Source organism: Aethalodelphis obliquidens, unplaced genomic scaffold (assembly GCF_003676395.1).
Source record: "Aethalodelphis obliquidens isolate GAN/ISIS:26980383/991018 unplaced genomic scaffold, ASM367639v1 scaffold23, whole genome shotgun sequence".
Classification (NCBI taxonomy): domain Eukaryota; kingdom Metazoa; phylum Chordata; class Mammalia; order Artiodactyla; family Delphinidae; genus Aethalodelphis; species Aethalodelphis obliquidens.
In genome coordinates this window covers 9,866,217-9,886,721 of record NW_020837967.1, presented here as the reverse complement: position 1 = coordinate 9,886,721, position 20,505 = coordinate 9,866,217, and the positions used below count along the sequence as shown (strand labels likewise).

General features: G+C 39.1%; 1 long non-coding RNA gene across 1 annotated transcript in view; it reads right to left on the bottom strand.

The window, feature by feature from the left end:
- LOC113628313 (uncharacterized) overlaps positions 1-18,018 on the bottom strand; it is a 66,443-nt gene extending 48,425 nt beyond the window's left edge. Inside the window, exons 1-2 of the long non-coding RNA XR_003435982.1 lie at positions 17,000-18,018; positions 15,700-15,779 (exon numbers count right to left, since the gene is read on the bottom strand). This is a non-coding gene — a long non-coding RNA (uncharacterized LOC113628313). The remainder of the gene's footprint in view (positions 1-15,699; positions 15,780-16,999) is intronic.
- Positions 18,019-20,505: the final 2,487 nt, after the last annotated feature.

The window sequence follows — 20,505 nt, the reverse complement described above, 5'->3', positions numbered from 1 at the left end:
AAATCTCACTTCCATTTAAGTCCCTTGAACTTCCCCACTTTTAAATATAATTTAGTATCAGATGGTGTTACAATTTTTTAGTCATCAGATTTGATTTATAAAAGTCATGAAGAGATGGGTGGTCTATTGTATATACATCTATTTCTGCTCCTCCCATTGTTCTTACTTCCTGATGTTCCAAAACCTTCTTTTGTCATTTCCTTTCTGTTTGAAGAATTTCCTTTAGTCATTCTTTAAGGATAGGTCTACTAGTGACAAATTCTTTCCATTATTCTTCATCTGAGTGCTTTTATTTCCCATTCATTCTTGAAGGATAGTTTCACCAGACATAGTATTTGTGGTTCACAGTTTTCTTCTTTCAACACTTGAAAAATGCTGTGCCACTTCTCTCTGGGATTCCTGGTTTCAGAATAGAAATCCACTGTCATTCAAATTGGCAGGTAGGTAACATGTTTCTCTCTGGCTGTTTTCAATATTTTTTCTTTGCCTTAATTTTCAGGAATTTAGTTATGATATGTCTCTATGTGGACTTCTGTGAGTTCATCCTCCTTGGAGTTTTCTCAGTGTCTTGAATCTGTAGGTTTAGGTCTTTTGCCCAGTGTTTCAGCCAGCATTTACTTGAATACTCTTTCAGTCCCACTCTCTTTTTCTTCTCCTTCTGGGACTCCACTGATACAAATGTTAGATCTCCTGTTATTGTCCCTCAGGTCTCTGTGGTTCTTTTTTTTTTTTTTTTTTCCTGGCTGTTTCCTCTCTGTTGTTCAGTGAAGATAAATTCTATTGCTCTGTCCTCAACTTCGTTGATTGTTTTCTCTATCATACCCACTCTAATATTGAGCTCATCCACCTAGTTTTTTGTTTCTCTTATTGCATTATTTAGTTCTATAATTTCCATTTGGTTCTTTTAAAATCACTTTAATTTCTTTGCTGAGATTTTTCTATTTTTTTCACTTGTTTCAAGAGCGTTTGTAATACCTTAGTGAAGCATTTTTATTATCACTGCTTTAAAATTCTGGTTCTTGGTGCACAGGTAGTTTTTTTTTTATTATATCCTGGACAATTTGGCTTATATGTTATCAGACTCTGGGTTCTATTTAGATCTTTAATGATAGTAGGCAGTCACCACATTTGGGTTTAGCATACAGGTCCTGGCCTAATTTTGTGGGTTACAGTTCCAATGACAACTTATTTTTCAGAGCCATGTGTTATTATTTCGTCTACTTGTTTTCTTTGGTACCACCGGGGGTCCCACTAGTCTCTGATGGTACTGCTTGGGGTTATGAGACATAGTTTCCCCAAGCCAAGGTATCTAGTGCCTTTAGGTGGGGAAAGGGATTCTCCATCCAGGAGGACAAAGAGACATCCTGGACCAGTTTCTGATTGTGCTGGGTCCACTTTTTTAGCATCACCCAGCCACTCTGTGGCTTTGGGTGTGGGATGGGAATCTCAGGCCTTGAGGGGAATTAGAGCACTTCCCTGGCCAGTTGCTTTTTGCAGTGAGATCCCCCTTGCCAGTGCCACCCAGTGAGGAAGGAGAGCACTTCCCCTGGTCACTTATCATTACAGGGCTCTTAGTCAGTCCCCCTGCTGGTGCTACTGAGCTTCCTGTTGTTGCTGGCAGGACTCGCATTCAATCCAGGGCACAAGTGAGACTATCTGAAGCTACCTTCTGTTGGTGTTGGGGGTCAGTGAGTCACCTTCCTCTGTCAGGCAAGGGGATCAAAAGACACCCTGATGCGGTTTTTCCTCTAGCCCTGAGGCCCCTAATCAGTTACCTTCCTCTTTCTACCATTCAGAGTTCTCCATTGGTTGCTTCTTGCATTACTGCCAGAGTTTATAGCTGTACTTAACAGGGAGAAATGAGTCTACACCATTTTGCTTAGATCATAAGTCCCTGGATTGAGTATTTTTTTTTAACAATTTCATTGACCTCTTGTGTTTACTTATTAGCTATAACTTTCCATGGAATTATTTTAGTAATTGTTTTAGGATTTACAGGATAGTGTACATCTTTACCTTAACAGAATCTACCCCCATATGATATTATATCACTTCACATACAGGACCAGGACCTTGCAGCAGTATACATTCATTTTTCCCTCCCAGCCTTCATTCTATTGCTACCATCCATTTTTTCCTACATATCATACATACTCCACAATACATTGCTATTGCTTTAAGCAGTTGATCCTCTTTTCAAGAGGTTTAAATAATAAGAAAACACTCTTTATATTAACTACAAAGTTACCATTTCCTGGGCTCCTCATTCCTCTGTGTAGACACAAATCTCCCTCTGGAAGCATTTTTCTCTTCTTAAAGGATTTCATTTAGTATTCCTTGTAGTGTACGTATGCTACTAACAAATTCCTTTTAGCTTTGTCTGTCTGAGTAAGTCTTTATGTGCCTTTATCTTTCAAAGATGATGTTTTCACTGGTGAACACTCTAAGTTGACATATTTTGCCTTTGAGGACTTGAAAGTTCTCATTATCTTCTCACTTACATCGGTTTCTGGGAAGAAAATGACTTTTCTTCGTTCTGCATTTAATGTGTCCCTTTTCTCTGGCTGTTTTTAATATATTCTCTTTGTCACTGGTTTTAAATGATTTGATATGATGTACTTAGTGTAGTTTTCTTCATGTTTCTTGTTTTTAAAGCTTCTTGGATCTGTCTGATTATACTTATCAAATTTGGAAATATTTGGGCCATTATTTCTTCAAATAATTTTCCTGTCCTACCCCAATTACACAGTATTAGACCTCTTAAAGTTGTACCAGAGCTCACTAATGCTCTCCTTTTTTTCACTCTGTTTTCTCTTTGTTTCATTTTGGATAGTTTCTGCTGCTATGCTTTTAAGTTCACTAATCTTTTATTATGCAGTGTCTAATCTGTTGTTAACCACATCCTGGGTATTTTTCATCTCAGACATCTCTAGAAGTTTGATTTGGTTCTTTTTTTAATATTTTCTCTGTCTCTACTTAATACATTCAAACTTTTTGTTTGATTTTGACCATATTAAATAGACTTATAATAACTATTTTAATATTCTTGTTTACTAATTCTATCATCAGTATCAACTCTGAGTCAGCTTTGATTTTTAGCCTCAATATGTGTTGTACTTCCATGCTTTTTTTTTTTTTTTTTTTGGTATACCTGGTAATTTTTGATTGAATGTGGGACATTGTTATTCTTATCTTATTGGCTGTTGAATATTTCTGTATTCCTGTAAACTTTCTTGCGTTTTTCCCCGCCATGGTCAAATTACTTGGAAACATTTTGATCCTCCTGGGTCTTGTTTTTAAGCATGGTAAGGCAGGACCAGTGGAGCATTACATCTATGGAAAGTTTTTCTCACTACTTAGACTACTGACTACTTTACTCAAAGAACCATAAATTATGAGGTTTTCCACTCTGTCTGCTGGGAATGGGCATTATTGTTGGCCCTAATTGAGCCCTGGGAACTTTTCATTCTAATCTTTCTGACTAGTTCTTCCTCAACCCTGGGTAGTTTCCTCACAGACATGCACTGGTCACTTTTCAGTAGAATACCTGAGGAGGCAACCCAGCAGATTTCCAGAGTTCTCTCTCTTTGCAGCTCTCTCCTCTCTGGCACTCTGTACTATGAACTCTAACCACAACACCAATCTCCCTGCCCTTCTAGCTCCACTCTCCTTAACTCAGAGAGATGACTAGGCTCCATGTGGCTTCCCTTTCCCCACATCATAGGCTGGGTCAGTCATGGGACTCACGTGGCTTGTTTCCTTGTCTCAGTGTCTCTGTCTTTTATTGCCTGGTGGCCTGAAGTCCAACGTCTTGAGAAATTTTGTTTCATACATTCTTCCTAGTCCCTTAGCTTTTCAGGTAAAAGGGTAAATCCGGTCCATGTTAATTTGTCTTGGTTTACAATAGAAATGTTAACCTTGCGTTCTTTATGTAGAAAAGTGACCTGGAATTAACAAGGGTCAATGTGGGGATGTCATTTAGGAAGCTATGTCCAGGTAAGACTAAAGATGGAGAAAAGCAGATAGATTTGAGAGGTATTTAGGAGGTAGAATCAACAGTATTTGGTGACTGATGGGCTGTGCAGGAAGGGCAGAGGGAGGAGGAGAAAGTGTTAATATGTGGCATGGATGCATGGGGACACTAACTCACTGACACAGGGAACTCTGGAGGAGGAGCTGGTTTGGGGTGAGAGAAGTTTAATTTGGAACATGTCCAACATGCTTTGGATGAGCACAGTGTTTATGGAGTGAGGAGTGACTCATTAAAAGGTAAGACTAAGAGAAGAAATAGCAAGAAAGAAAGTAGATTATAAAGACTAGAAATAGAAGACCAGAATTGTGAGCATGCCTTTCTGTAGTATGTTATGGATTGTTACTACTCTCCTTTGTGAGATACATTTACTTAACACTTAGAAATATAGAAGTTTCACTGACCAATACTGATTACTTTTAACACATCAATAAAAAATAAAAATGGCTTCAACTTCTGTTTTAGTATCAGCAATGTTAAAGATCTGTATTAATGGAACAGATATTTCATAATGAATACCTTGTAAGTCATTGTATTTTTACATGAGTGAAAATTCATGATTTTCACCATCAGGCTGTTATAGGCTGTTACATCCTACCAAGAAAACACTGATCCCAAATGTAGATGGCAGACTGATGTCCAGAGAGGTCAGAGCATTGAACCAAATTGACAGAGCAAGGTATGAGGATTCACCTCAGGTTTCAGACAAGGTGGTGGGTTTGGCTGTAACACATCACAGAGAAAAAAGGAGCCTCATGATGTCAACTGAGAATTTACGAATATGACAAAATAATTACTTATAAGAAATTCATCATAAAATATTTATTCCAGAGAAGCAAGAAGAACTACAATCCTGCAGCGTGTGGAACAAAAACCCAATCACAGAAAGACAAAATGAAAAGGCAGAGGACTATGTACCAGATGAAGGAACAAGATAAAACCCCAGAAAAACAACTAAATGAAGTAGAGATAGGCAACCTTACAGAAAAAGAATTCAGAATAACAATAGTGAAAAGGATCCAGGATCTCGGAAAAAGAATGGAGGCAAAGATCTAGAAGATACAAGAAATGTTTAACAAAGACCTAGAAGAATTAAAGAACAAACAGAGATGAACAATACAATTACTGAAATGAAAAATACACTAGAAGGAATCAATAGCAGAATAACTGAGGCAGAAGAATAGATAAGTGACCTGGAAGACAGAATGGTGGAATTCACTGCCGCAGAACAGAATAAAGAAAAAAGAATGAAAAGAAATGAAGACAGCCTAAGAGATCTCTGGGACAACATTAAAGGCAATAACATTCGCATTATAGGGGTCCCAGAAGGAGAAGAGAGAGAGAAAGGACCCGAGAAAATATTTGAAGAGATTATAGTCGAAAACTTCCTTAACCTGGGAAAGGAAATAGGCAGCCAAGTCCAGGAATCAAAGAGAGTCCCAAGCAGGATAAACCCAAGGAGAAACATGCCGAGACACATGGTAATCAAATTGACAAAAATTAAAGACAAACTATTAAAAGCAACAAGGGAAAAATGACAAATAACATACAAGGGAACTCCCATAAGGTAAACAGCTGATTTCTCAGCAGAAACTCTCCAAGCCACAAGGGAGTGGCATGATATATTTAAAGTGATGAAAGGGAAGAATCTACAACCAAGATTACTCTACCTGGCAAGGATCTCATTCAGATTCAGCAGAGAAATCAAAAGCTTTCCAGACAAGCAAAAGCTAAGAGAGTTCAGCACCACCAAACCGTCTCTACAACAAATGCTAAAGGAAATTCTCTAAGTGGGAAACACAAAAGAAGAAAAAGATCTACAAAAACAAACCGCAAACAATTAAGAAAATTGTAATAGGAACATACTTATCAATAATTACCTTAAATGTGAATGGATTAAATGCTCCAACCAAAAGACACAGACTGGCTGAATGGATACAAAAGCAAGACCCATATATATGTTGTCTACAAGAGACCCACTTCAGACCTAAGGACACATACAGACTGAAAATGAGGGGATGGAAAAAGACATTCCATGCCAATGGAAATCAAAAGAAAGCTGGGGTAGCAATACTCGTATCAGATAAAATAGACTTTAAAATAAAGAATGTTACAAGAGACAAGGAAGGACACTACATAATGATCAAGGGATCAATCCAAGAAGAAGATATAACAATTATAAATCTATATGCACCCAACATAGGAGCACCTCAATACACAAGGCAAATGCTAACAAGCTACAAAAGAGGAAATCGACAGTAACACAATGACAGTGGGGGACTTTAACACCTCATTTACACCAATGGACAGATCACCCAGACAGAAAATTAATAAGGAAGCACAAGCTTGAAGTGACACTATAGACAAGAGAGATGTAACTGATATTTATAGGACATTCCATCTGAAAACAGTAGATTACACTTTCTTCTCAAGTGCACAGGGAACATTCTCCAGGATAGATCACACCTTAGGTCATAAGTCAAACTTCAGTAAATTTAAGAAAACTGAAATCATATCAAGCATCTTTTCCGACCATAATGCTGTGAGATTAGAAATCAATTACAGGGGAAAAAACAGAAAAAACACAAACACATGGAGGCTGAACAATACATTAATAAAAAACCAAAAGATCACTGAAGAAATCAAAGGGGAAATCGAAAAATACCTAGAGACAAGAGACAATGAACACACAACAATCCAAAACCTATGGGATGCAGCAAAAGCAGTTCTAAGAGGGAAGTTTATAGCAATAGCAGTACAATCCTACCTCAAGAAAGAAGAAAAATAAACAAACTAACCTTACACCTAAAGCAACTAGAGAAAGAAGAACAAACAAAACCCAAAGTTAGTAGAAGGAAAGAAATCATAAAGATCAGAGCAGAAATAAATGAAATAGAAACAAAGAAATAGCAAAGATCAACAAAACTAAGAGCTGGTTCTTCAAGAAGATAAACAAAATTGATAAACCATTAGCCAGACTTATCAAGAAAAAGAGGAAGAGGACTCAAATCAATAAAACTAGAAATGAAAAAGGAGAAGTTACAACAGAAAAACAAAGCATCCTAAGAGACTACTACAAGCAATTCTATGCCAATAAAATGGACAACCTGGAAGAAATGGACAAATTCTTAGAAAGGTATAAACTTCCAAGACTGAACCAGGAAGAAACAGAAAATATGAACAGACCAATGAGAAGTAATGAAACTGAAACTGTGATTAAAAATATTCTGACAAACAAAAGCCCAGGACCAAATGGCTTCACAGGTGAATTCTATCAAACATTTAGAGAGGAGCTAACACCCATCCTTCTCAAACTCTTCCAAAACCTGCAGAAGGAACACTCCAAACTCATTCTACGAGGTCACCATCACCCTGATACCAAAACCAGACAGAGATACCAGAAAAAAAGAAAATTACAGACCAATATCACTGATGAATATAGATGCAAAAATCGTCAACAAAATACAAGCACACAGAATCCAACAACACATTAAAAGGATAATACACCACGATCAAGTGGGATTTATCCCAGGGATGCAAGGATTCTTCAATATACGCAAATCAATCAATGTGATACACCATATTAACAAACTGAAGAATAAAACCATATGATCATCTCAACAGATGCAGAAAAAGCTTCTGACAAAATTCAACACCCATTTATGATAAAAACTCTCCAGAAAGTGGGCATAGAGGGAACCTACCTCAACATAATAAAGGCCATATATGACAAACTCACAGCCAACATCATTCTCAATGGTGAAAAACTGAAAGCATTTCCTCTAAGATCAGGAACAAGACAAGGATGTCCACTCTCACCACTATTATTCAACATAGTTTTGGAAGTCCTAGCCATGGCAATCAGAGAAGAAAAAGAGATAAAAGAATCCAAATCAGAAAAGAAGAAGTAAAGTTGTCACTGTTTGCAGATGACAGGATATTATACATAGAGAATCCGAAAGATGGCACCAGAAAACTACTAGAGCTAAACATTGAATTTGGTAAAGTTGTAGGATACAAAATTAATGCACAGAAATCTCTTGCATTCCTATACACTAACAACGGAAGATCAGAAAGAGAAATTAAGGAAACAATCCTATTCACCATTGCAACAAAAAGATAAAGTACCTAGGAATAAACCTACCTAAGGAGGTAAAAGACCTGTACTCAGAAAACGATGACACTGATGAAAGAAATCAAAGATGACACAAACAGACGGAGAGATATACCATGTGCTTGGATTGGAAGAATCAATATTGTGAAAATGACTATACTACCAAAAGCAATCTACAGATTCAATGCAATCCTTATCAAACTACCAATGGCATTTTTTACAGAACTAGAACAAAAACTCTTAAAATCTGTATGGAGACACAAAAGACCCTGAATAGCCAAGGCAATCTTGAGGGAAAAAAATGGAGCTGGAGGAATCAGACTCCCTGACTTCAGACTATACTACAAAGTTACAGTAATCAAGACAATATGGTACTGACACAAAAACAGAAATATAGATCAATGGAACAGGATAGAAAGCCCAGAGATAAACCCATGCACCTGTGGTCAACTAATCTATGACAAAGGTGGCAAGGATATACAATGGAGAAAATAGAGTCTGTTCAATAAGTGGTGCTGGGAAAACTGGATGGCTGTATGTAAAAGAATGAAATTAGAACACTCCCTAACACCATACACAAAAATAAACTCAAAATGGATTAAAGACCTGAATGTAAGACCAGACACTATAAAACTCTTAGAGGAAAATGTAGGAAGAACACTCTTTGACGTAAATCACAGCAAGATCTTTTTTGACCCACCTCCTGGAGTAATGGAAATAAAAACAAAAATAAACAAATGGGACCTAATGAAACTTAAAAGCTTTTGCAAAGCAAAGGAAACTGTAAGCGAGACGAAAAGACAACCCTCAGAATGGGAGAAAATATTTGCAAATGAATCAATGGACAAAGGATTAATCTCCCAAATATGTAAACAGCTCATGCAGCTCAATATTAAAAAAACAAACAACCCAATCCAAAAATGGGCAGAAGACCTAAATAGACATTTCTCCAAAGAAGACATACAGATGGCCAACAGGCACATGAGAAGCTGCTCAACGTCACTAATTATTAGATAAATGCAAATCAAAACTACAATGAGGTATCACCTCACACTGGTTAGAATGGACATCATCAGAAAATCTACAAAAATCAAATGCTGGATAGGGTGTGGAGAAAACAGAACTCTCTTGCACTGTTGGTGGTAACATAAATTGACACAGCCACTATGGAGAACAGTACGGAGGTTCCTTAAAAAACTAAAAATAGAATTACCATATGACCCAGCAATCCCACTACTGGGCATATACCCTAAGAAAACCATAATTCAAAGAGACACATGCACCCCAATGTTCATTGCAGCACTATTTACAATAGCCAGGTCATGGAAGCAACCTAAATGCCCATCAACAGACAAACGGATAAAGAAGATGTGGTACATATATACAATGGAATATTACTCAGCCATAAAAAGGAATGAAATTGGGTCATTTGTAGAGACATGGCTGGACCTAGAGACTGTCATACAGAGTGAAGTAAGTCAGAAAGAGAAAAACAAATATTGTATATTAAGGCATATATGTGGAATATAGAAAAATGGTACAGATGAACCAGTTTGCAAGGCAGAAATAGAGACACAGATGTTGAAAACAAACATATGGACACAAAGGGGGGAAAGTGGGGGCGGGGTGGTGGTGGGATGAACTGGGAGATTGGGATTGACATATATACACTAATATGTCTAAAATAGATAACTAGTAAGAAACTGTTGTATAAAAAATAAATAAATAAAATTCAAAATAAAATAAAATATTTATTCCACCAATAATAATAAAACTAACATTTCTAATTCTAAAATCAGAGGTTGAAAACATTTTTATTTTTATTGACGTAAAAAGCAGACAGAATCCTTTCAGGTTGACTCTAAACAATCTTATTACGAGCCATCGTCAAACGTGCAGACATTTTTCAGCAGGGAGAGCAAACACCTGCTGAACTTCCCATCACGGTTAATATTGTGCTGAATTTTGAGATATAAGATCACAGTTTAAATACTTGTCTAACAAAAGAGCATCTGGCTGAAGACATTGACCTTTATTTTTCTAAAACACACAGAACATTCTCTCTCCTGTCAATGAGCACTGCTGTCAAATGCTCTGGGTGCAGCCACTAAACACTTGCAGGATTGCAAGTTGAGGCATGGATGTTAACCATGCGTTTAATCAGCTGCAGAAGGTGACACAGAGCATCACACTGACTAATTTCAGGAGTAACTGTAATGGGCTTTTAATTACATGTAGTGTCTGGCAGATTCATTTAGTTGCTGATTGCAAGATGGAATGGCAAATACTGAACAGGTTACCTCTCTTTATAGATGGTGCACATTTTAAAGAGAAACCCATATTCTCAAGCCACGTTACTGTGAGTATAAATTGGGGAAACATCTTTGAAGGGCAATTTGGCAACACCTATCGAAATTGAAATGCGCTTCTATTCCCTTTGACCAAGCAATTTGAATCTAATAGTCTATCCTACAGATAGTTTCCCATGTGTGCACAAAGACACATGTACAAGGATAGTCACCGCAGAGTGGAGGGTAATAGCAAAATATTGGAAACAACTTAGATGTTCATCAATAGGAAATTTGCTGGATAACTTATGGTATTTCCATACACCAGAATAAAGGGCAGCTATAAATATAATGAGACGGTACTGCTGTAAATACCAATCTGGAACATTTTCTGAGATAGGAAGATATGTGAGGAACACAAAATGCAGAACAGTGTGTAATATACTCCTATTCTTCCAAAGGGGGAAGGGCAAGTATAAATACTCTGCATATATAAATGTATGTTTGAAAGGATACATAAGAAATGAGTAATCTTGGTTGTTTCTGGAAAAGAGAACTGGAAATAGGAAACTGAAGGCAGGGAATGGGGAAAGGTTTACTTTTCATATATATCCTTTACATGCTTTGAATATTTTACTATGGAATATATAAGCTATTCAAATATTAAAAATTAAAAATCCATCAAATATTTAAAATTTTATCAAACTCTATTATAAATTTTGACATGGCTGCAGGAAAAAATACTTGCTAGGAGATGGAGTTGAGATACTTAAGAATGTACCAAATCCTGTTAAAATTGCATATTTCAAGGAAATGAGAAGTTTCTGATAAAGTGGATGATTATTAACACAAAGTTGGAAATATAGAAACAAAGGAGTTACAGTGCTTTCCTTGCTGGGCACATTAGCTTCCCGTGCTGAGAAAAAAATCATGACAGCTTTCCTGAACAGAAGATACTTAGTTCCTTGCCATCCCTCCTCTTCCTCTACGAAGCTCAGACCCAGGGGTTGCCTGGCCTTTATTAATCTTTTATTAATAAATAGGTTGGTCTGACCAATAAAGGAAGGAGAATCAGGAATATGAGAAAAGAAACCATTTAAAATTGTACATGAATGAAAGAGCATGTTTACTGGGATAAAACACTTTACCGGAATAAAAATACTAGACTAAAAATATTTTATTTGTCAAATTTCTAGGTAATGAAAAGTAAATATCTATCTATCAAAAGGACCTCATTTGCATTACCTATAAGTTTGTGGAAGAATATAGGCCATAAACAAGTGCACACTATAAAATAGATTAAGGGTATAGTCACTCCCTACAGCCCTACAGAGCTCTGTAACCCAGAGGAAGAACATCTAGGCTATGGTGAGTACTTCTTTGTAAATTTTGCTTGAAGATATAAAATCTAAACTTAAAGTCACTGTTTTGCATTTATAAATGTCAGAAGCTTTGTTAACACCTCACTTTCATCTTGAAAGGTATTTTCTTTTAACAGTCCTGGTTCAAGACCTTAACGTGTTAAAGGAGTTTTTTGTTTTAACTAGACATAAAAAAAAACTGGTGTTTTATTTTCCTTTTTTGGCCAGTTTTAACAATTATAAGCCGATGGGCTAAAAGGCCTGACGAGGACAGTAGCCACCAGTTAGAGAAGCAGGTGGAGGACATACTTCAAACACCCAGTTGGCCTGGCCATGAATTGTCAGTGAGAAAACTCAATTCTTAGCTTAAGAATTGCCCTCATCACTCACGAAAGATGCTCCACATCGCTAATCCTTGGGGAAGTGCAAAACAAAACAGCTATGAGTTACCACCTCACACCTGTCAGAATGGATATCATCAAAAAGAACACAAATAAAAGACATTGGCAAGGATGCAGAGAAAAGGGAATCCTCATATGCTGTTGGGAATGTAAATTGGTGCAGCCACTGCAGAAAACCATATGGAGCTTTCTCAAAAAACTAAAAATAGAACTACCAAATGACCCAGCAATTCCACTCCTGGGTATATGTCTGAAAAAGAAAAAAACACTTATCCAAAAAGATACATGCACCCCAGTGTTCACAGCAGCATTATTTACAGTTGCCAAGATACGGAAACAACCTAAGTGTCCATCAACAGATTAATGGATAAAGAAGATGTGGTACATATATACAATGGAATATTACTCAGCCATAAAGAAGAACAAAATTTTGCCATTTGCAGCAACATGGATGGACTTGGAGGGCATTATGCTAAGTGAAATAATTCAGACAAAGAAAGACAAACACTGTATGATATCACTTATATGTAGAATCTAAAGAATACAAGAAACTAGTGAATATAACAAAAAAGAAACAGACTCACAGACATAGAGAACAAACTAGTGTTTACCTCTGGGGCGAGGGAAGAGGGGAGGGCAATATAGGGTTAGGGGATTAACAGGTACAAACCATCAGGCTTAAAATAAGCTACAAGGATATATTGGACGACGCAGGGAATACAGCCAGTATTTTATAATAACTATAAATGGAGTATAACCTTTAAAAACTGTGAATCACTGTATTGTACACCTGTAATTTATATCATATTATACATCAACTATACTTCAATTAAAAAAAAAAGAATTGCCTTTAGCAAATCACATTCCACAAGTTGTTGGACATTTTCTCGGACAGATTCCACTATGGTAGAACTTAACCAACTCTAAGTGCAACTTACAAGAAGATGAAAAGCATATGCTCCTCAACACACACAGGTGGCTGCATTTTAAAGAACTGAACTGTGGCCAAAGAGAAACGGCAATTTCTATGGGAGAAACACAAGGAGAAAAGAAAAGGAAAAGCAAGAGACAATGAGAAGAGAGGATACATCAGAGGACACGAAAAAATTAATTCCTCTAGAGGAGCAAACTCCTCCCTTTCCTTCCTGCCTCACAGCTCTGAGCAGAACAGCTCTTCCGGATACCAGACTCAAGTCTCACCTCCATTCACCTAATAAAGTCATTTCCATCCCTCCCCTCTCCACTTAAATCCATCCCGGGCATTCTACCCTAACCTTGAACGATTCTTCTCCCCCCACCTTGGAGTCATTCATTGAACAAGGCTGCAAGATGGCAAATGAGTTAACTCATGATTCATCATTGAGCTCACAGTTGAGTAAATGTCTTATGGTCCTTGACTCTGAAGCTTGAGCTCAACAAAGTAGAACAGACTTCAACATATCCTATCATTACACAAGCTCCTACCTGTTCACTGACTAGCACTTAGACTGACTGCTGAACAGAAGTATGTCCTCCAACTTCAGTTATTATTATTTCTGTCACAGATTTTCTGCAGCTCCAAACACTGGGTATTTGGTATTTGTATTGCTTCCTGTGATTCAACTAAGAAATGCCCCATCTGTGATGTGGAGGGTTAGAAATGGTCTTACAAATTTCTCTCACGCCTACAGTTACATCAATCTATGACTCTGTACACTGGGTAACCTCAAATCAGAGTAGCCTCAGTAAGTTAATCATTCAGCGATGCTACAACATATTTATTGAATGTTTAGTATATATCATATGATATCACTTACATGTCAGATGCTGTACAAGGCCCTAAGGAAAAAATGTGAATAAGACATAGATCCTGTTTTAAAATTGCAAAGAAACTTGAACTCGAGTGGAGTGTTGAACGGAAGGAAGGGGCAGAGAAAGCAGGTCACAGGGTAAACAATTGTCTAAAATAAGAGTGACCGTTGCTATGGCAGAGGTATGCCTTCCATGGTGGAGTAGCACAAAGGAAGGAAGCCTAAGATTCACGGTCAGAGAAATCTCTGGGAGCAGGTAGATCATAAGAGAAATCACTAGGACGTATGTGAGTCTGTCAGAGAAGGGTGAGCAGGTAACATAGTATCCAGAAGGGATGTGCCTGCTCTAGAGAGAACGGACCAATGGGTCCCATTTGTCCACTGCTTTGCCCCAGTTCTAACACAGACCTGCCTTATGGTATGCCATCAGCGGATACTCATTGAATGAATAAATGTTGATTGTTCTACACATCTGTAACATAGAATGGGGGGAGGGCAATGTCAAAGAACAAGGCTTTCGGAGTAGGAAAGTCATAAAGAGACTCTCGGAAAGGAGTTTGTAGTTTATTCTACAGGTAACAAGAAGCAAAATGAAGAATTATCTCCAGAAAACGGACATGGAAATATTCATTGTCATCTTTCCCAAGAGTTAAATGCCACGTGTCAGTGCCTGTTCCTGCCTCAGTCCCCAAGAGCTCATGCGACATCACCTGGATGCATGCTTTGAGCACAACTGTGCTAGCACATCCTTCTTTGATGGAACCTTTCCAGAAGGAAACTCAGAAGGATAAGGAGCAGATCACATGGGGTGGTCCCGAGTACACATATTTTTGATATAATCCTAATACCTTGGGGAAGAGGAGGTTTGGGGTCTGTCCTCTCAGTCTGAGAATGAAAATCATTGGAGGCTCTATCATACTAAGTGAAGTAAGTCAGACAAAGACAAATATCATATGATATCACTTACATGCGGAATCTAAAAAAAGATGATACAAATGAACTTATTTACAAAACAGACTCACAGACTTCAAAAAAAACTTGTGGTTATCAAAGGGGAAAGGTGGGGAGAGGGATAAATTAGGAGTTTGGAATTAACATATACACACTACTATACATAAAATAGATAAGAAACAAGGACCTACTGTATAGCACAGGGAAATTTATGTAATAAACTATACGGGAAAAGAATCTGGAAAAGAATGGATATATGTATACGTATAACTGAATCACTTTGCTGTACACCTGAAACCAACACAACACTACAAATCAACTATACTCTAATATAAAATAAAAATTAAATTAAAAAAAAAACTAAAAAGATAAATAAGCAAAACTGGAAAAAAAGAAAAAAGAAAAAAGAAAATCACTGGAGGCTAATTTCAAGGACTCCACTGAGTCTATCTTTCCAATAGGTGTGCCTGGCCCAGCGGCATGAGACGGCTGGTAGGCCCCCATGGGTGGAACCTTGCCTGAGTCTCTGGGCTTCTCATCAGGGCAGTTCCCAGGTGAGGGTGTTTCCACCACTGTGAGGGAGGAAGCATTCCTCAAACCACTGTCCACAGAGTCCCCTAGGCTGGGAATCAGATTAGCTCTCAGTAAATGGGATTGGTCAAGGCACCGAAGTAGCATCTTGGTGCTTCAGGTGAAGAGGGGTGAAGTGGGAGTGTTATCAGAGTTGCTCGGGGACAACAAGAGTGAGACGGTGTAAGACGTACCTTGTGAGGCCTGGGAATCTGGGTGTCTTTTCAAGGGGAGCCTTGCAAGGGCTGAGCTGCTCTCTTCCCAGCGCGGGTACCTACAAACCAGAAACACCATGCTTGGTAAAAATAGAAAGACCCAAAACAGGAAGGAAAACACCCAAAGAACAGAGAGCCCGAGTGAGACGGACTTTTAAAAGACTGAGACCACTTGCCAAGGTTCTTAGTTTCTATAGCCAGTTCACAGATTTATCATGCTATACATCTTTGTTTAATAAAACTCTGTACCACTACATCGAGGAGGATGTACAAGGTGTGTGCCCTGGAGGGGGGTGACGGGCACCGTCCACACACCTACAAGTACTTACAGAGGCTACGCTCAGTGACAAGGATATGAGTCCAACCAAAGATGGCTTCCAAAGGAAGGGTGTCAATATCTAGTGTACACAAGGACACATATAGCTGTTCAGGCATTGAGACACACGAAAGGCAAAAGTGTCACATATATCTGCTGATATCTAATCCTGCGAAGCCTCTAGAAAGAACTTCCTCATCTCAGGTGAAATCCCCACGTTATCCCAACATTTCTTCACCACCACCACCTCACAACTAGAACATTTCTGGTCTAGATGCTTGATCCAATCTGCTTTACAGTTCTCTGACGCCTTAGGCAGAAGACATTGACAACTTTCAATCACTTTAGAAACAGTATTTTTATATTACAAGGAACAAAGCTAGAGTATGAAGCCACAAAGATCTTTGGAGAAATTTTCAGTTGATTTTTTCTTTCTTTTTTACATTTTATAACATGAGAAATAGATTAGGTTCTTAGTTTCAAGTATTCAGAACCGAAACAGAAGATAAGTATCTTTTCTCACCTTTATTTTGAGACACTGCCATTAATGGATAACATTTTAGGGTTAAGAATCAGGAAATTATATAATTAACACCCTAGAAAAGCTCATTTATGGTTGAGAGGCATCTCCACGTAGGAAACAGCACATTTTCAACAGCCCATTCTCACGTGCACGTGCCAGTGGAAAAAAAATGATGACTGGGTAACAGACCACAGGACAGCTCAAGGGCAAATTATAAACAGTATCAGAGGCAAAGGAATTTACAACCAGGGGATGTCACCTTATTATTAGTCATACATGTTGCTGCCTACCATAGGATCTACTTAAAAGACTTTATTCCAGATTCCAAATTATAACTATCCAATTATGTACCACCTGGTTCAAGAATTGTAGGTAAAGAAAGTTTGGATGATTAAATAATGCCTAGACCACTCTTTATTGCTTAAAAAGATAGAAAATACCTTATTTTTTGAAGGGGAGAAAACCCAGAAGATGTGAATTACAGTAGCTTCCAAGTCAAATCGCTTAATTTGGTATCACATGCTGTGTTCATTTCAGTTTCCCTACAGAAGAGTAACTGAAGGTTTAGCTGATATTTCTTCTCTCGGTGCTGTGAGTCTTTTCCTTGCCCTTTCTCTCTTACAAATGGACGCACACCATTACTTTCTGAGCAGCCTCGGAGGCAGCTGCTTCAGCGGAAGTTCACTTTTCTGAATTCCACGGGTTGAACCAGTGATCCATTAGAGAAGACAGCTTTGGCCCGGGATTCAGGATCTGGGCTGCTGGTCCCGGCTCCTCCACCAGCTTGCTGTGTGACCTTGAAGAAGTCATTGCCTCTGTGAGGCTTCCGTCTTCATATCTAACTGAAGGCAGGGGGCTGCACGGGATGATCTCAGGGATCTCCTCCAACCCTGATATCATCATCTGTGGTTACAGGAAAGAAGCACAGTCATAGGGAGAACAGAGAACAAAGATGAGAGACAGTGACCTGGAAGGAAACTAGTTCAATTGCTGAACATCCAGGCCAGCGATCTGATCCAAAAAAAATGTCAGGTGGTGGGATTGTAAGAGCCTGTTTTTCAGTTTCACAGTTTCCATCTCAGATCTTGGAAAACCAGCATCTTCAGTCTTTTCTCCACTTGGCATCTCTGACTCCAAATCAGCCCTGAGCCAACAATTGGCTCAACGGGTCCTTAGCGAGGGGTGCCCCTGGTCCCCACACATCTCTCTTCCCACGCTCCCGTTCTCTCGCACGAACCCATCAACAGCACACAGAGTGAAGGGGCTGAAAAAAAACGAAGGGAATGTACAGTCATGCAGCAACCTCACAGTGAAGGGGAGGAGAGCTGGCGTCGCAAAGGAATCCGAAGCAGACAGGGTTTAGCAAAAAGATGACTACGAAGCAGAGGTCTAAGAAATCCCACATCCCCTAGACGGATAAATCTCAGAAAAGCACCAGAAGAGGAGGAGAAAGGGAGCCCTAAGCAGAGAGCCAGCTTCTCAGGAATGATTGAAAAAATCACAAAATGAAAAAATATGCCCAAATCAAGAAGAGAATGTATTATCAACTCCCAAGGGAAGATGCTGACGACCCTTTGCTGTCATTATTCAAATCCAGGCAAGTCTGGGCATCAGAAAGACACACCACTGGGATCAGATGACCGGGCTGCATGACTTAACAAGTCTTTCCTTGCCTGGATGACAGCCACAGCAAGGGCTGGATGAGAGCCACAGCAAGGGCCCGAGGGCTCCACGAACAAGAACAATCATTTGGTTGATAGTGATTGGACCTTGGTTGATGGAGACAGCATGTTAAATTGCTAGTTTGGGCAAACAGTATAGCACAATACAAGCGTGTTTTCCCTGCTGGCATCCAAGTTCTCCATCACCATAAAAGCAAGCTGCTTCTCAACCATAAACACAAATTTCTAAAGAACATTTGGGTCCTTGTGGGGTTTTCAGGTGGCTGATGGGGTATGTTTGGGGAAGGGAGGCATTTTACATTCTATCCATCTAGCTAAACATAAGAATGTAAGCACATATTTTTCTGATGTAGACAACGTAAGGAGAATATTCTGACAAAGACCACAGTGCTTCAGCCCAGCTGAAGGTGGTGACAGTCTGTAGTCAGAGCAGCCCACGTCCCCTTCAGCACAAACAGCTCGTGCGAGTGCCCTGCTAAGAAAAGGACACTGGTAGCCTCATTTGTGGTATCAAAGCACAGCCAGGGAGGCTGGAGCCCATCCAAATGTATTCGTGTTTCTCCCAGAGGACGGTACCCCACGACAAGACAGTCTCTGTTTTTAGAGACAGGGAACTGGCAGGGCGAGATAAAATAGGTTTGCAAGTGAATCCTCCTCTAATATGGAAGGACCAAAGAAAATAACTACCAAAGCAAAACAACTCAGGCAGCAGCAACCCAGAGCCCCAGGTCACCTGCTCCCCACTTCCTGGCATGGACTTTGCTGCTGCTGTTGTGAAACAAGTCGGTTCCTAGTTAAGAAGAATTCCGGATTCATTTTCCTTGCAGGTTCTAACCAAGCTCCACCTGACTGACAAGTCCTTAAGTTCTAAGAACCTTTCACAAGAATGGGGTGTCTTCCAGGATAAAACCTGACCTCCTTCTTAAACAGCTTGGATCCTAATGAAAGGTTAGAAGAGACAATCAAAGAAGTTTCCTCCCAAAAAATCCAGAATTTTGGCCCAATAATTAAATCAAAAGAAATCAGACAGACTCATTAAAGTAATCCCTGGGTTCTTTAGAGCTTCAGTATCATACCTTCTGCTGAGCTGATGACAGGTGGGGATCTTATAGGAATCAGTGGATCCAATTAGCACCAGGGGTCCACAAGTCAAGCACTTCCAGGTTACAAATTATTGGTGACATTTCTAGACACAGATTGACAGCTGGAGCCAGGACAGCCCTCTCGTCACCCCTGGAACCTGATTAGGGAGCAAATGCCCTACCCAACTTTTCTAATCTACAATATAAAAAAAATGCATCCTAAGAATTTTGTTACCACACTGACTCATGCCCAGGGGACTGGCATATGCTTACGCTAAAGAACCCCAAACAGGCTTGTCAGTGATGTTCATGTTTTGAACTTGTAAGAACATACATATCCAGGCACCCAGACTGTATAAGAATCATTATCGTGATACAATTATATAGTCGTTTGTCGATAATGGCATCACTTCGAGGTTCTCTGTCTGGAAAATTTCAGACGCCAGTCTTGCAATAAAGGAGTTAAGAGTCCATTTCTGTTTTAAACTAGTCGTTCTCAAACTGTTTCCTTAAAATAATAGCACTCCAGAAGCTGGGCCAAAATATTCCACAAGTAGCATTCAATAAAGTTAGAAAAAATTACTAGGAAAAAGTTGAAGTTAATGATTGTCAAGTAGGTTTCCTCACATGTATCTTTTTAAAAGCCTCGATGGTAGCTCCCCACGTGGCTGTTAGAGTATGTTGGCCGATGACGACGTGGATGAACAAATAGCAAATAGTCAGGGAGACTCAGTAACAGTGGATCCTGCTGATTCAACAGCTTGTTTCTTTTCCCACGTACATGTGTGCTCATAATTGTGGTTGTGTCTTACAAACACGTCACATGCCTCCATTCAGCTTTTCAAGTTTCAGAGACGGGGGCATGTCTCTCCCCCCAGTTCAACTGACTGTTTAAAAATACCTGTCTTACCTTAATAGAAGGAAAAGAGCACACACACCCTCTGCTTACTCATCAGGGACTATAACTTTTCACTCCTTGCCTCTCTGCAGTGAGCAAAACTGAGCGAGAAAAACAAGACTGAAGGAGAGGCAGTCCAACCCCTTCTACATAATCTAAAGCAGGAGCAAGCTTTCCCAGTGAAGGCCCAGCTAGTAAATATTTCAGACTTTGTGAGCAACATGCTCTGCCCCAACTGTGTAACTGCTGTTGTAGCACAAAAGCAGGCATTAAAAATACATGAA